Consider the following 18,047-nt stretch of genomic DNA (forward strand, 5'->3'; position numbering starts at 1 on the left):
TTTACACTTTCCTCTATTAAATGTCATTTGCCATGTGTCTGCCCAGTTCTGAATGCTGTCTAGATCAGTTTGAATGACCTTTGCTGCTGCAACAGTGTTTGCCACTCCTCCTATTTTTGTGTCGTCTACAAATTTAACGTTTGCTTACTATACGAGAATCTAAATCATGAATGTAGATTAGGAATAGCAGAGGACCTAATACTGATCCCTGTGGTACACCACTGGTTAGCTCACTCCATTTTGAGGTTTCTCCTCTAATCAGTACTTTCTGTTTTCTACATGTTAACCACTCCCTAATCCATGTGCATGCATTTCCTTGAATCCCTACTGCGCTCAGTTTGAGAATTAATCTTTTATGCGGGACTTTGTCAAAAGCTTTCTGGAAATCTAAATAAACCATGTTGTATGCTTTGCAGTTATCCATTTTCAATGTTGCATCCTCAAAAAAGTCAAGTAGGTTAGTTAGACATGATCTCCCTTTCCTAAAACCATGCTGAATGTCTCCCAGGATATTGTTACCATATAGGTAATTTTCCATTTTGGATCTTATTATAGTTTCCATAAGTTTTCATATAATAGAAGTCAGGCTTACTGGTCTGTAGTTACCTGGTTTGGTTTTGTCTCCCTTTTTGTGGATCGGTATTACGTTTGCTATTTTCCAGTCTGTCTGTACAACCCCTGTGTCAAGAGACTGTTGCATGAATACAATACAAACACATTCCTCCTTATTCTATGAGTGATGCGGTTTGCTCAGAATTCCACCTGCGGTCTGGTCGTCTTCACTCGAGCTTCATCCCAGCCGTGGACACTTCGTGGGTGTTTAATCGTGGTAATATAATAGTAATAATAAAAAAGATGCCAAAGATTGAGATTGAAACTTTATTGAAATAAATCAACAAAAATACATTCAGAAATACAGAGTAGTAGAGCATCATTATCATGCACAACCCTTCATACAACACAATGACATTAATCACATATTTTCTTTGGTACAGCTCGTGTGATTTCTATGTGTTTGCATGAGATGAACATGTTTCATGAATGCATGGATTTGCCCCCCTCCCCTCTGCTCCCCATACACTATAATGCGAAATAAAACTTTTTCAGTGACCCTGTTATTTTTATGTTTTTTACAGTAATGTAAATTAAATATCATCAGAAAAAATAAGACATTTCCATTTAAATCATAATCTGTAGCAAACCACCCTACTCATAGCCTTAATGACTTCACCCCATGTTGCATTGCACCCTGCAGACTGCACATATATTTCTGTGTGATAATGCAGACCTATTTAAAGACCATAGGGGGCGCCACAGTGCTAGTATATGCTGCAGCTTCACTTGCATTGCGACAGGCTCCAGTCCTGGAGGGCTTTTCCTCCAGGTAGAAACGCAGCCATGGTTGGAACGCAGACCTGGACTGGAAGAGACCAGCTTGCTGAGCTGCACGAGGACAACTCGTCTCACTTACCAGACAGAGGCTCAGAGTGACCCAGGCTAGAGATGCCCATGTCATTGCACTGGAGGATCATGTGAAAAAGAGAACTGTCCTTCATCTGCCATCTACCTTAGCCCTGTCCTCCTGATAAGCAATTCAACACCTGTATCCTGGCTGCTGTTTGTAATGTACTGCAGCATCAAGACCTTCCAGGTGATTGTATAATTATACAGGAGCTTGCTCCCTTCCTCCCTCAGTAAATGTGTTTGTGGTGCCCTCTATGGGATTTAATAGTACACTGCAAGTTGTACATTCATTCTGTAAATCCATGCTCTGCCATGGCACGGGGAAGAGGCCTGTTACTCTGTTACCACTCTGAATATATTCTTTACAAGGTGAAAGAAACTTGCACCAGTAACTAATGTAACCTCTATTAGAATCATTTACTACATTAAAACACACACACCTCACCTTAATATAAATATGTGCTGCACCAGTAAATAATTGAATATATATATTTAAATTATCATTAAATTAAAACACACACACCTCACCTTAATATAAATATGTGCTGCACCAGTAAATAACTGAACATATATTTAAATTACCATTAAATTAAAACACACACACCTCACCTTAATATAAATATGTGCTGCACCAGTAAATAATTGAATATATATATTTAAATTATCATTAAATTAAAACACACACACCTCACCTTAATATAAATATGTGCTGTACCAATAAATAATTGAATATATATATTTAAATTATCATTAAATTAAAACACACACACCTCACCTTAATATAAATATGTGCTGCACCAGTAAATAATTGAATATATATATTTAAATTACCATTAAATTAAAACACACACCCCATCACCTTAATATAAACCAGTGCTGCACCAGTAGATAATGTCAGATTAATATAAACCAGTAGATAATGTCAGAGTAATATAAACCAGTAGATAATGTCAGATTAATATAAACCAGTAGATAATGTCAGAGTAATATAAACCAGTAGATAATGTCAGAGTAATATTAACCAGTAGATAATGTCAGATTAATATAAACCAGTAGATAATGTCAGATTAATATAAACCAGTAGATAATGTCAGATTAATATAAGACAGTGCTGCTCTGAAAGCCCCTGCTTGTCATTGTGGGTGCTGGTATCTCACGGCTTGAAGTACTTCTTCTTCCCCTCCTCCTCCTCCTCTTCCTCCTTGTGGAATATCTCCCCGTCTTGTTTTCTCCAGTGTAGATTAACACCGTCCATTGGAAAGTTCTTGGAGAGGTGCTCCCGAATCTGAAACAGCAGCACAAGAAACACAGTGTTATCAAGGAGCACCACATCTCTCTGTGTATCTATCAGGGAAACGAGAGGACACTAGAAGGAACTAAAGGGAAGCAAAGTCAACGTGAGATTAGCTCATTAGTGTCACACAAAGTCCAGTACACAGGAAGCAGTGTCAGTTTGGATTTCTGAAAGGGCGTGTCACCTACCTGCTCTAAAATAGAGGAAATGTGTGGTCCAGTGGTTAAAGAAATGGGCTTGTAACCAGGAGGTCCCCGGTTCAAATCCCACCTCAGCCACTGACTCATTGTGTGACCCTGAGCAAGTCACTTAACCTCCTTGTGCTCCGTCTTTCGGGTGAGACGTAGTTGTAAGTGACTCTGCAGCTGATGCATAGTTCACACACCCTAGTCTCTGTAAGTCGCCTTGGATAAAGGCGTCTGCTAAATAAATAAATAAACAAATAATAATAAAATGGCTTCGCTCACTTTGGGGTCTTCAAGATTCACTCCTTTGGGTACATTTAGTTTGACCCTTGCTGTTGCCATGTTACCTGTGCAGACAAACAGAAGAGATCACACAGCCATTAAATAAACCCCATGTAAAACAATAAGACCCCACGTAGTGTGTAATGTGCAGCACAGAACGGGAGCAGCATTCCCTTTTTAGATTCTGAGAAATGTGCCGTTTTAACTGAGAAAGGATCAATTATCAGTGAGGAACCTTCGACGACGCACTAACCCTTTGAATGTATTCATTTTGTTGCATTATACAATTTTGAAATATAATTTAATAAAAAAACTGCCTTTGTTTAATATTGCTAATTACAGCTTTATTAAAACACAGGTAGCATAGAAATAAATAAAGTAAACAATCATTAAACATGCAATTCATTTTCCTTCCATACTCCAGGAAAGCCCCGCCTTGAACGCAATGTCTTAGACCTCGGTTTTCAGCATAGAGAACACAGTGCCTTAGACCTCAGTTTTCAGCATTGTGAATGGAGTGTCTCAGATCTCAGTTTTCAGCATAGTGAATGCAGTGTCTTAGATCTCAGTTTTCAGCATAGTGAATGCAGTGTCTTAGATCTCAGTTTTCAGCATAGTGAATGCAGTGTCTTAGACCTCAGTTTTCAGTATAGTGAATGCAGTGTCTTAGACCTCAGTTTTCAGTATAGTGAATGCAGTGTCTTAGACCTCAGTTTTCAGTATAGTGAATGCAGTGTCTTAGACCTCAGTTTTCAGTATAGTGAATGCATGCTTTGCCATTGTTGCTGTCTTATTTGCTTTCTTGTTCTCTCTACGTGTTTATGACTGGCAATATGATCTTTTAATGGGATTGACTCATACATGATCAATGGCAGCAAAACTTGAACAATAGTGTCCCACCATCCTCATAGAGATAATCAGATTTTGTTTTAGCTCTGTCTTTTACTGAAACATTGCTTTTTTTTCTTCGTTGGTGCAGCTGTCATGTTGAGTTTCAGCAGCAGAGACACGTGAGTGAAGTCACCTAAACTCAACTTGCAAACAAATGCACGTGGTATGTCGTCTTCAATCACTACACTGTACACTTCCATGTGTATTTTTAACTCTAATATTGTGATTACATTTTTACCAGTTTCTAAATGCTTGATATGATGGTATTTCTGAAATGTTTGTTTTTTAAAAGGTAAATAAAACAAAACCCGTGAAAGTATGAGTATTGTGATTTTTATTTATGTTTATTTATGTTGACTATTTATACTTCTAAATAATGCAGTAAGATTGAGCTTCAAAAACGTTTTCAATTATATGATGAGTTCAAAACTGAGACGTTCCTAAGCAGCACCGGGCAGCCCTCTCCATCGAGGCAGAATCTCCAGACGCCTGCTTCGCCTGCCCTGCACTACTGGATTCACTGCAGCCCGAGCGAGCTCTGTACGAATGTGACGTGCATTTTAATAGAGGTAGATTTTCAGAGATGAACTCTTGTGTTTAGATGTTTAGATGAGTGTCTAATGTTAGGGCAGTTTTCAACAGTATAAACAGGGTTACCTGAAGACAGGTTATTTGTACTGGAGAATATAATGTAACTCTATACATTAGGATTCCAAACTGAAAGACAACCGTCTGCTCTCCTAGTGTTGTTGCTGAATAGTTGCACACAGCTCTCCCACAGCTTATATAGCTCTAGTGGATCACATGACACGTGAGGTGGGCTGTCAATCACACTGAACAGACTGCCATCTTCAAACTGCACTTACCTTGAGAGAGCGGAGTGGAAGGGGGCCTCGAGGATTCTGCTTCTTTGAAAAGAAAGAGAGAAAAAAGAGTTTATAACAAAGCCAGATTCCTGCAGTGGTTCTGAATCCACTGAAGTGATTACACTGCATACCTTGAGAGACCGGAGTGGAAGGGGGGCTTGTGGGGTCTGAATCTGTAAAGAAAACACACAACAACAAGATTTAGTGTTTCCTGTTTCAAGTGTATTGTTCAAATGCATTTCAATGAAACTGTGTCTATGCTGCTGTCTCCACCAGGACAATAAATAAATACTAATACAATCAAACAATAAGTCATTTATTACAAAGCCACATTCAAAATGAACTAGTGCACTCCATACCTTTAGAGGCTGGAGTTGAGAGAAGGCTTGAGAGGTTTGGATTTGCAGGAGTAAAAATACATCATTTGCCTTTTTACATTATTGTTTAAATATATTTGAGTGACACTGTGTGTGTGTGTGTGTGTGTGTCAGTGTGTGTGTCAGTGTGTGTGTGTGTGTGTGTGTGTGTGAGTGATGCTGTCATCACCAGGGCAATGGTGAACTCACTGTTGAATTAGTGAAGTTGATAAGAGCACTGAGATTCATTTATAACTTATGGAGCGCACTCCTTGGCGTGTCTCATTGCTGGTGACTCTTCTGCTGCTGTGGACGCGGCTCTGTTGCCTGGTTTAGTTCGCAGCGCAGTCTGAGGAAGATTCTAAATCTGTGCCGCTGGACAGCAGGGAGGAATACTGTCCTGTATAAAGAATAGGAGACAATACTACAGTTTAAGAGAAACTAAATAAAAGCATGTGGTAGAAATAGCAGAGGTTACTGCCTGGAAGTTTACTCGTAAAGAATGACCTTTCTGCTAACCTGTGCTGTATTTACCAAAAACAAGTTCACACGCACTGAACCTCCAAGACTAGCGAAGAGAAAGCTATGAAACTGCGTGCATGCCTACGCCATTTTGGATCTGTTTGTGACAACGGCGCTGAACTTGAATTAAATTAATATACTTCTAAAACACATTATCAGGGATAGTGTTTAAACATCTTGTTCTGAAGAAAAGGACGGGAAATAACAATGCCGGTACAAAACACTGATTACATATCTGCGAAAAACTCCCTGCATCGGCGCTGCTGCCTCCAGTCACAGCGTCCCGCATAACTCTCGTCGCGGACAGCTATCACACAGTAGAGGCCTCATCACTAGCGCTATCTCTTAAATATATTTTTATATAATATGCACATTCTTAGACAATACGGATAATTAAACAAAATAAATACCACGGTATACACACAGAAGCAGCTATGAGAAAGTAAGACATGAACGTTTTCTTAATTGTTAATTTCTTTTTAACATCACTGAGTCCCTTGTCCCTGTGGATTGCAACCACAATGTAGAAACATCTAGAGAATGGATGGGAATGGTCAATAAACATCTCTGCTGTTTCTCTTAAAGCGTGTTTATTTATTTCTAATACTGGACCCTATCTTAATACTGTATCACATTCTGAATATGAATATAGCTGAGTTATTAATTGTAGGTAATACTTAGAATACCAGATACATATTTAGCATTAAAAAGCAATCCATGTGATTTCTTTACCAGTCGTTCATTATTTTGTGTATCAGCCTCCACACAAAGCCGAGCGCAGTGCGGTATACTGTAATGATGCTGCAGTCAGTCTGCCCGGACTGCACCTGAACCATCTTAAAAACACGAAGCCTCCAATAAGCTCATTTGTAAAAGTTAGTAAAGAATGGCGCTATATAATCTAAGGAAGCTGAATGTGAACTCCTAGCTGGAGCAACGAGAGAGGGAGAGAGGGGGCGGGGCAGAGAAGGAGGCGGAGACGCTGCTAGGCAACCGGCTCCTGAACATTCCACTCCGCTGAGCAGAGACCGTTAGGATTTAAAAATGCCAAAGTTCCGAGCGGCGTCAGGCGCTTCGTTTAATTAACACACCGTTGCTGATATTCATTTTAATTTTGAATATAACCATATTTTAAATACTCAAATAGCACTATTAAAAATACTTTACTTCAGTTCCATACCGTTTTCCAACAAATAAAATAGGTACGTATTTAAAATGAGTATATTTGTTATGCTATTAAAACTAAACGAATGTGCTAGTTTGGTGTAGAATTTATTTATAAAATTTTGTAGTTTTTTTGTATTGTTTTCACAATATAACATCCATACATTATCAGTTAATCTGCTAATGTAATCAAATCACAAATATGTCAGTAATTCACACATTGACACGCTGTGGTATCTTCAAGAAGTTAAAATGGAAGGCTGGATTACAGTTTAACCAAATAAATAAATAAATACATTAATAACGACATGAAACAAAAATACGTTTTGGTAGCTCACACGTATTTAAATTACAAAATGCGACCCGTTTTAGAAATGGATTTATATACTAACTGCCGTATTAATGTAAAATGATATTTCAGAGTGTTTGAGGTGCAGACTCGCACAGGTGATTTGTAAAATCCAGTAGTGTTGGAGCGGTCCGTGTGTTTGTGTTTCGTGTTGTGTATTCGCTCTTGTCTCCCCTGTCTGGGTGCTGTTATTACCGCTGTATTGTGTTCCTCCCCTCGTCTGTATTCCCTGTGGCTGCGGGTTCGCTCTGTCCCTGTGGTCCCTGTCATTGGCTGTTAGTTGTGTGTGCCCATTGGTCCTGGTGTGCGGCTGGGGACCAATGGGATAGCTGTTCGCTCCGGCACCTGATTAGCATAAAGGGGCGGAGCTGAGTTATAAAAGGGGGCGTTTGCACGCTCGTCGTTATGGAGCAGTGGCGTGGTCTGCAGCGTGCTGAGAGATCACTGCTTAAATAAAGCTTTGAAATTAAAAGCAGCGTCTTGTCTCCATTTCTTCAGCCTGTTGCGTGAAACGCTACAATATGTTAAAAAACTATAACGCCACATTACTTAGCACTCGGGGGAAACAGAAATGATTCATTTGGAAAGAATTTGCTGTGAGATTATTTGGATAAATACTCAGAATTATAGATATATGGACTTTTAATTAAAATATACCCACATGTATTTTTTTTTTTTTTTTTTTTTAATTTAGCCGTTGCCAATCAGTTTTTATTATTTTCTCCCCAATTTGAAATGCCCAATTATTTTTAGGCTCAGCTCACCGCTACCACCCCTGCGCTGACTCGGGAGGGGCGAAGATGAACACACACTGTCCTCCGAAACGTGTGGTGTCAGCCGTCCGCTTCTTTACACTCTGCAGACTCACCGTGCAGCCACCTCAGAGCTACAGCGTCGGAGGACAACGAAGCTCTGGGCAGCTTACAGGCAAGCCCGCAGGCGCCCGGCCAGACTCCAGGGGTCGCTGGTGCGCGGTGAGCCGAGGACACCCTAGCCGACCTAACCCTCCCTCACCCCGGACGACGCTCGGCCGATTGAGCGCCGCCCCCTCGGAGCTCCCGTCCACGGTCGGCTGTGGAATAGGCTGGACTCGAACCAGCGACGTCCAGGCTGTAGAGTGCATCCTGTACTCTAGCGAGTGCTTTTACTGGATGCGCCACTCGGGAGCCCCTTACCCACATGTATTTTTGTTTCATGTCGTAATTTATTTATTTGTGTATTTATTTAAACTAACGCGCTTTCATTTGAACCTCTTGCTGGTGCCACGGCTTGTCTCTGTATCTATTCACTGATATTTGAGATTGTGTTTAGTACACACTAGCAGCTGATCTGATAATCTTATTGATGTTATTTCATGAAAATAACATGTTATACTGTATTACAAAAAAAAAAAAAAAGACTGACATGTTCTAAAGAGGAGGCAGTGTGGTCCAGTGTTTATAGTCCCGGGCTTGTAACCAGAAGGTCGTGGGTTCAAATCCCACCACTGCCACTGCCTGACTCACTGTGTGACCCTGAGCAAGTCACTTACCCTCCTTGTGCTCCATCCTGTGGATGAGATGTTAAATCAAAGTCCTATTGGAAGTGACAGTTCACAGCCTACCTGTTAAAGCGCTTTGTGATGGTGGGCCACTATGAAAGGTGCTATATAAAAATATTATTATTAAAGTATTCTGAGCTGTGTAGGTGATTTCATAGGTTGTCATGGCAGCGCCGCTCATCACGGGAGGGGTTATCCGGGACAAACGCTTCCTTCGCTAGGTCGGAGAAACGCTGGAGTTCCGCTGGCTTCTCAATAAGGATCCCGAGGTATCCAAACTGAATATCTAAATCAATAGTGACAACAAAGGAACGTGACATCTAAACCTAATGACTACATTAATGAAGCAGTGTGGCAAAGTGCCCGCCCCTGTGTGTATTTTGTGTGTTATGTGTTGTATGTATGGTGCGTGTGTTAATGTTGGTGTATAGATTGGTACACGGGATATAAACGGGTCTGTGTTTCACGTGTATTTAAAGTGTAGATTTGTATTTAGGCACGAGGATGGCACATCACTTCACGTGCAGATAAAATGTGTATAATGTGTGGCACGGGGTTGCACGTAATGAATTCACGTGCTGGGATTCAAGTGAATAATTAATTAGTAATTGAATCCCAGCACAAACAGTATAAATAGATGCACGTTTTAGTCACTCGGGGTTAGGTGTTCAGAGAGTGGAGAACGGGAGAGAGAAAGGAGTTAAAATAAGTAATTATAAATATAATAAGTGTTTTGTTTGTACTCACCGTGTGTGTTCGTCTGTCTCCGTGCACCGTTAGTGTTTAGTCCGTTTTGTCTGTCTGTTTATTTTGGCGTATGGTGCCGTGTCCTGTTTTGTATTCCGTTGTTTAAACCTTTTATTTGTTAATAAACGCTGAGTGCAGCCATTGCACTCAGCTCATCATCACCACCGTCTGTGTTTGAATTCCTTTCTGGTCTGACGCAACCCACTCTGGCCGTCTTTGTGACAAGCAGTAATACACGACAGTGTGTGTGTGTGTTATCATGAGGTAATATCACCACGCCTTGGGTGCGTTGTGAGGCACTAGACCAGGGCTTCTCAAACTTGGTCCTGGGGATCCCCTGTGGCTCAGTTACTGAAGTAGACCCTTCATTGAACTAATAATCTGCTTAATTAGACCTTTTTACTTGTTTTCAGCTCTTAAACAGTTGCAGTTCAAGTTACTTATCAAATGTCATAGCTAACTTGAAATATTCAACTGTTCAAGAGCTGAAAACAAGTCAAAAGGTCTAATAAAATAAATGATTAGTTGAATTAAGGGTCTGGTTCAGTAATTGAGAGCTGGGTTGGAATGAAAACCAGCAGACACAGCAGGAGGTAACAGGACCAGGATTTGAGGAGCCCTGCACTGGACGAAGTCAAGTCGAGGAAGTGGTGATATATCTCATGATAACACAAACACCCTGGAGTGTATTATAAATGAAGAAGACTTGAAACCTTGTTTTAATCATTTTTATTTGTGTCACCTTCCACTGAGAGAAGTAGTTCCACAGTAACTAACATTGTTAGATTAACAATTAAACATTTGATTTCAAACCGTTTTGTATAATATTTTCTTGTTTAGGCTTTGTAAATATTGGACTGGATCATTGTTTCAACGTGTATGTCTGGGTTTTGTCCAGTAGATGGCGCTGCTGCTGCTGTTGTGACGTTTTGTTTAAATCAATGTCAATGTTCTTTTCAGTTAGCCAGTCATGGACACAGTTGACACTCAAAATAGTTGAGCCTCAAGGGTGGAAAAAAAAACAAAAAACTTTTGAAGCTGTGTGTTTCTGGCTTGATGTCTGTGAATATGTTCTTTCGGGACCAGAGGGTATGTTTGAAACCATGGCTGCTTCACCTCCCTGTGACTAGTATCACGTTCATATTTTAGTTTTTTGTACATGGGTTACTGGTATTCCTTGGGCTACATCTTTCGGAACATGATTCTGGTAATTTGTCTGTACAATATTTTTTGTAACATTTTTTCCTGTTTGAATGCCATGTGTTTTTTTTTTGTTTTGTTTTTTATTTATTTTTTTTACAAGCAGTGCGTCCGCTGACTGTTTCTAATTAGAGCCTCTGTCCTCTCACCAAACACAACATTTGTGGCATGCATATGTTACGTGATCAAGCTAAAGAACTTTCATTGGGCGAAATGAAATCAAACTAAACAGTCTGTATTGCTTCATCTACCAGCACACGTTGAATGTGCTGGCAGTCTCACACAAGTACATTTTTCAGAGCCTTTGCCACCGTGGTGAACTTGGGGAACAATAGATGAGCCACAAGAGAAAACTTTTCGCTGGGCGACGTGGCGAGAGGCTAGCAGGAACGTAGCAACATGTTATACTGCGGGATTATACTTCACTGCATTATTTGTAAAGAAAGAGCAGGGTCTGGATTTGAATTGTATTGCTATGATGGAACTTGTGGATAAAAATACAATTATTTGTTGAAGTTCCCTGCTCAGTGTATGGTGTTTACTGTGCATGTTGAAGTGCTCTGCTCAGTGTGTGGTGTTTACTGTGCATGTTGAAGTGCTCTGCTCAGTGTCTAGTGTTTACTGTGCATGTTGAAGTGCTCTGCTCAGTGTCTGGTGTTTACTGTGCATGTTGAAGTGCTCTGCTCAGTGTCTGGTGTTTACTGTGCATGTTGAAGTGCTCTGCTCAGTGTCTGGTGTTTACTGTGCATGTTGAAGTGCTCTGCTCAGTGTCTGGTGTTTACTGTGCATGTTGAAGTGCTCTGCTCAGTGTGTGGTGTTTACTGTGCATGTTGAAGTGCCCTGCTCAGTGTCTGGTGTTTACTGTGCATGTTGAAGTGCTCTGCTCAGTGTGTGGTGTTTACTGTGCATGTTGAAGTGCTCTGCTCAGTGTGTGGTGTTTACTGTGCATGTTGAAGTGCTCTGCTCAGTGTCTGGTGTTTACTGTGCATGTTGAAGTGCTCTGCTCAGTGTCTGGTGTTTACTGTGCATGTTGAAGTGCTCTGCTCAGTGTGTGGTGTTTACTGTGCATGTTGAAGTGCTCTGCTCAGTGTGTGGTGTTTACTGTGCATGTTGAAGTGCTCTGCTCAGTGTGTGGTGTTTGCTGTGCATGTTGAAGTGCTCTGCTCAGTGTCTAGTGTTTGCTGTGCATGTTGAAGTGCTCTGCTCAGTGTCTGGTGTTTACTGTGCATGTTGAAGTGCTCTGCTCAGTGTCTGGTGTTTACTGTGCATGTTGAAGTGCTCTGCTCAGTGTGTGGTGTTTACTGTGCATGTTGAAGTGCTCTGCTCAGTGTCTGGTGTTTACTGTGCATGTTGAAGTGCTCTGCTTAGTGTCTGGTGTTTACTGTGCATGTTGAAGTGCTCTGCTCAGTGTCTGGTGTTTACTGTGCATGTTGAAGTGCTCTGCTCAGTGTCTGGTGTTTACTGTGCATGTTGAAGTGCTCTGCTCAGTGTCTGGTGTTTACTGTGCATGTTGAAGTGCTCTGCTCAGTGTCTGGTGTTTACTGTGCATGTTGAAGTGCTCTGCTCAGTGTGTGGTGTTTGCTGTGCATGTTGAAGTGCCCTGCTCAGTGTGTGGTGTTTACTGTGCATGTTGAAGTGCTCTGCTCAGTGTGTGGTGTTTGCTGTGCATGTTGAAGTGCCCTGCTCAGTGTGTGGTGTTTACTGTGCATGTTGAAGTGCTCTGCTCAGTGTGTGGTGTTTGCTGTGCATGTTGAAGTGCTCTGCTCAGTGTCTGGTGTTTACTGTGCATGTTGAAGTGCTCTGCTCAGTGTCTGGTGTTTACTGTGCATGTTGAAGTGCTCTGCTCAGTGTCTGGTGTTTACTGTGCATGTTGAAGTGCTCTGCTCAGTGTCTGGTGTTTACTGTGCATGTTGAAGTGCTCTGCTCAGTGTGTGTTGTTTACTCTGCATGTTGAAGTGCTCTGCTCAGTGTCTGGTGTTTACTGTGCATGTTTAAGGGTTGGGTTCTGGGTTATGGTAGGATCCTTTAGCAGTGGTTATAGTAAATCAAATTTAGTGCCACTGCTTCAGAAACAGACCTGTGACATATATGTGTGTGTGTGTGTGTGTGTGTGTGTGTGTGTGTGTGTGTGTGTGTGTGTGTGTGTGTTTTAAATCAGTTATAACAATGGTTGTGTTCATAAATCACTGTGCTGTCACTCGCTGAGCACACCGCTACAGTTTTGAACTTATAAAAATGTGAATACAAAATAGCAAAACCGGGATGATTTAACAATTTTACTGTAACTGACCGGGACAAAAAATGAAGTCTGAAAACAATCCCAGTCATCCCGGTACGTTGCTAACCAAAAGTAACAGGCACGCCCACCTACTGCACTGTCCTTTTTTTTTTTTTTTCAGACTGAAAGAGGAAGAATACTTTCAGTTTCGATATTAATCACAAGTCGTTTAGCGAGCCAGTCATACAGGAGCACAGTAAGAGCTTTCTGCGATGTGAGGAGCGGTGAGACATTCTCGCTTTTATAAAGGTAAGCAGGACATTAGAGCACGCTGATATATATATATATATATATATATATATATATATATATATATATATATATAAATGAGGGGTGAGGCACCATATTCGAATATTCTACATACAATTAACATTCAAATTCTTTGCTATAGGTTTGATGTTTATACAACAGTAGTTTTTAATGAATACATTATTATTTTTTTAACAAATGGAAAATTCTGCCACTGCAGATATTGACAGGCAGGCGGGCGCTCTTCATTATGCGGCTCTGCTATTGTCTAAGGGAGTAGAGGCCAGTGACGCAGATGTTTCCTGTAGTCTCGCGTCTGCTGTTGGAGCAAAACTAACAACTACAATGACAGAGTAACGCCTGGAATTATCTTGAGAAATTAAATGAGAGCACTGAACAAAAGCATATCTGTGCACACCACAAGATTGTTTTTTTTCAACAGCGGGACTTAATGGTTAGATTGCGTTTTCCTCTTTCCCCGGAACATGTGTGGACGTGCGGATCTTTTTAAACAACAGCGTGGTGTACATTACAGAGCCAATAAAACGTTAACTTTTAGGTTATGGTACACTCCGTGCTTAATTTGTAAATCGGGAGGTCCCGGAACACAAAGTGAAGAGCGAGGGGGGGGGGGGGTGTTCCGGGGGGCTCTGAGGTACCGGAACACATGAGAAAAAAGTGACAAACACAATGTAGCAGCGCAGCAGACAGAGTAAATAGCCATGTAGTCTACTATCTATGGTTCTGAAATGGACAGTGCTCTCCAAGGTGCTGATTAATTAAAGTATTTAGACGTCACTGCACAACACCCGCCATAGGCATACTTTACCTCGCCGGCCCGCCCCATAACCTCTATGTACAAATAAGAGAGCAGGTCTTGAGTCGGTGTGGCAGGATAGGATGCGCTTTTACATGATGGTTTTTCTGGGGGGCGGGAGAAATAACGAGGAGGCAGAGGCAACTTTAACTTCGATCGCTTTTATTAGAATGTTTACAGTGCAAACAGTGGAAAAAATAATAAATCATGCCGCTAGAGGTACCGGATCCGGGCAAATTAGGTCAAATCTGAGAGGTGCCGGATCCTGTTCCGGCAGGATCCGGCTCAAATTAAGCACTGGGTACACTTAACTCACACTTAAATAGAAAATACTGCCAATCTTTTTGTCGTTAAGCTTAATATGTCATTTTAAGAAAAATGAAGTGTGAAATACAGAAATGATGAGTTTATTGATGGAATATACTGCAGGTCAAAATATTACAGTTCATGTGATGAAAAAAAAAGCCCCTGAAGACTGTTTGATTGTAACATATATTTTGTACTTTTTTATTTGCCATAAACATTGCATTGAACATTCCTGTTCACAGTAAAATGATTGAGATAAAAATGGCATTTGTGAATTGAAAGCAGACTGATTTCCCACATCTGAGGGAGGATTCACGGAACAGCCAAACACTGCACTGGCACTCGAGGGATGGGCTTCCGAGTGGGTTTTGTGTGTGTGTGTGTGTGTGTGTGTGTGTGTGTGTGTCTCAGTATGTGTGTGTGTGTATGTGTGTGTAGGAAATTAACCTATTCAGGTTTTGCGGTCTTCAAGAGAAGATGCCCAATAATTCCTGAGGCTGTTTTCACAGCAATGGCCGGTAAGCGGCATCATTTCCCTCGATTGTAAACCAGCATTAGATGACATGTGCACTAAACGAGTTCCGTGTCAGTTTGCGCAGTGCCACAGCCCTTCCCGTCCGCGGCGAGCTCAGTAGAATTCTATGCCGGAACCCGACCTTGTTTAAAAGCCCAACGGGTGTGTCAGCAGAGAGCAGGAGAGATTTTAATTGTGTTTTAAATATGTTTCTGAAATCGGAGGGTAGTGGTGAGATGTATCTGTTGTGTCTAATTTAAACATTGCATACTCTCTAATCAGTTTTATAAGGCGATGTTTAGTTTAATAAGTAGATGCCGCTGTTGCACTGTTGCATATATATATATATATATATATATATATATATATATATATATATACAGACGTGCTCAAATTTGTTGGTACCCCTCCACAAAAAACAAAGAATGCACAATTTTCTCTGAAATAACTTGAAACTGACAAAAGTAATTGGCATCCACCATTGTTTATTCCATATTTAATAGAAATCAGACTTTGCTTTTGATTTTTTATTCAACGTAATATTGTAAATAATAAAACAAATGAAAATGGCATGGGCAAAAATGATGGGACCGCTAACCTAATATTTTGTTGCACAACCTTTAGAGGCAATCACTGCAATCAAACGTTTTCTGTAGCTCTCAATGAGACTTCTGCGCCTGTTAACAGGTAGTTTGGCACACTCTTCCTGAGCAAACTGCTCCAGCTGTCTCAGGTTTGATGGGTACCTTCTCCAGACTGCAAGTTTCAGCTCTTTCCATAGATGTTTGATAGGATTCAGATCAGGACTCATAGAAGACCACTTCAGAATAGTCCAATGTTTTGTTCTTATCCATTCTTGGGTGCTTTTAGCTGTGTGTTTTGTGTCATTATCCTGTTGGAGGACCCATGACCTGCGACTGAGACAGAGCTTTCTGACACTGGGCAGTACGTTTCGCTCCAGAATGCCTTGATAGTCTTGAGATTTCATTGTGCCCTGCACAGATTCAAGGCACCCTGTGCCAGGCGCAGCAAAGCAGCCCCAAAACATAACCGAGCCTCCTCCATGTTTCACTGTAGGTATGGTGTTCTTTTCTTTGAAAGCTTTGTTTTTTCGTCTGTGAACATAGAGCTGATGTGACTTGCCAAAAAGCTCCAGTTTTGACTCATCTGTCCAAAGGACATTCTCCCAGAAGGATTGTGGCTTGTCAATATGCATTTTAGCAAATTCCAGTCTGGCTTTTTTATGTTTTTCTGTCAAAAGTGGAGTCCTCCTGGGTCTTCTTCCATGGAGCCCACTTTCGCTCAAAAAGCGACGGATGGTGCGATCAGAAACTGACGTACCTTCACCTTGGAGTTCAGCTTGTATCTCTTTGGCAGTTATCCTTGGTTCTTTTTCTACCATTCGCACTATCCTTCTGTTCAATCTGGGGTCGATTTTCCTCTTGCGGCCGCGCCCAGGGAGGTTGGCTGCAGTTCCATGTTCAGTTAGTCTAATGGAAGTGTCCGGCCTGGCACGTCAACACCACTGATTCAAGTTGAGAGGAAAGGTGAAGGGCAGGCCGTCGTGTTTGTTTCTGTTCTATTCAAGTTGAGAGGAAAGGTGAAGGTTAGCCCGTCGTGTTTGTTTCTGTTCTATTCAAGTTGAGAGGAAAGGTGAAGGTTAGCCCGTCGTGTTTGTTTCTGTTCTATTCAAGTTGAGAGGAAAGGTGAAGGTTAGCCCGTCGTGTTTGTTTCTGTTCCAACCTATTCAAGTTGAGAGGAAAGGTGAAGGGTAGGCCTTCGTGTTTGTTTCTGTTCTATTCAAGTTGAGAGGAAAGGTGAATGGTAGGCCATCGTGTTTGTTTCTGTTCTATTCAAGTTGAGAGGAAAGGTGAATGGTAGACCATCATGTTTGTTTCTGTTCCACCCTATTCAAGTTGAGAGGAACGGTGAAGGGTAGGTTGTCGTGTTTGTTTCTGTTCTATTCAAGTTGAGAGGAAAGGTGAAGGGTAGACCATCGTGTTTGTTTCTGTTCTATTCAAGTTGAGAGGAAAGGTGAAGGGTAGACCATCGTGTTTGTTTCTGTTCTATTCAAGTTGAGAGGAAAGGTGAAGGGTAGACCATCGTGTTTGTTTCTGTTCTATTCAAGTTGAGAGGAAAGGTGAAGGGTAGACCATCGTGTTTGTTTCCGTTCTATTCAAGTTGAGAGGAAAGGTGAAGGGTAGGTTGTCGTGTTTGTTTCTGTTCTATTCAAGTTGAGAGGAAAGGTGAAGGGTAGACCATCGTGTTTGTTTCTGTTCCACCCTATTCAAGTTGAGAGGAAAGGTGAAGGGTAGGCTTTCGTGTTTGTTTCTGTTCCACCCTATTTTGTGTTTCTGATTTTGTGAGTTAACGTACCCTTAGTTTGGATTTGACTGTTCAACTCGGCTTTATTCTGAAATCTGCAAGCAAGGTACGTCTCTGATTTTATTTTATTTTTATAATGTCAATATTAGTAGGCAAACTCTTTATTGTGCTTTGTTAGTAAGTACAATGTTAGTGTATGTTGTGTGTTTTGTATGTTGTGTATGTTGTGTGTTTTGTATGTTGTGTGTGTTGTGTGTTTTGGATAGAAAAATTATAAATTATACAGCTTTGACGATCCTTTAAAAAAAAATTAAAAGTTTTCTGTTTTATAAATTTAAAAACATTTAACTTCTTCTTATGGTCAAAATTATTGATCGTTAACCCATTTGCAAGCAATTATTTTTCATGTATTTATATAATGCATTTCTATAGAGTAGTGTCTCCCAGCTCCTGCTGGTCTGACCGGCGTCTCAAATTTGTTGGTACCCCTCCACAAAAAACAAAGATTGCACAATTTTCTCTGAAATAACTTGAAACTGACAAAAGTAATTGGCATCCACCATTGTTTATTCCATATTTAATAGAAATCAGACTTTGCTTTTGATTTTTTATTCAACATAATATTGTAAATAATAAAACAAATGAAAATGGCATGGACAAAAATGATGGGACCGCTAACCTAATATTTTGTTGCACAA

General features: G+C 40.8%; 1 protein-coding gene across 1 annotated transcript in view; it reads left to right on the forward strand.

Annotated features, from left to right (window-relative positions):
• The first annotated feature begins 13,296 nt into the window (after nt 1-13,296).
• LOC131721182 (E3 ubiquitin-protein ligase TRIM39-like) overlaps nt 13,297-18,047 on the forward strand; it is a 63,488-nt gene continuing 58,737 nt past the window's right edge. The window contains exon 1 of the mRNA XM_059014510.1: nt 13,297-13,387. The gene's annotated coding sequence lies outside the window, so the exon portion shown is untranslated. The remainder of the gene's footprint in view (nt 13,388-18,047) is intronic.

Source organism: Acipenser ruthenus, chromosome 48, assembly GCF_902713425.1.
Source record: "Acipenser ruthenus chromosome 48, fAciRut3.2 maternal haplotype, whole genome shotgun sequence".
NCBI classification, from domain to species: Eukaryota; Metazoa; Chordata; class Actinopteri; order Acipenseriformes; family Acipenseridae; genus Acipenser; species Acipenser ruthenus.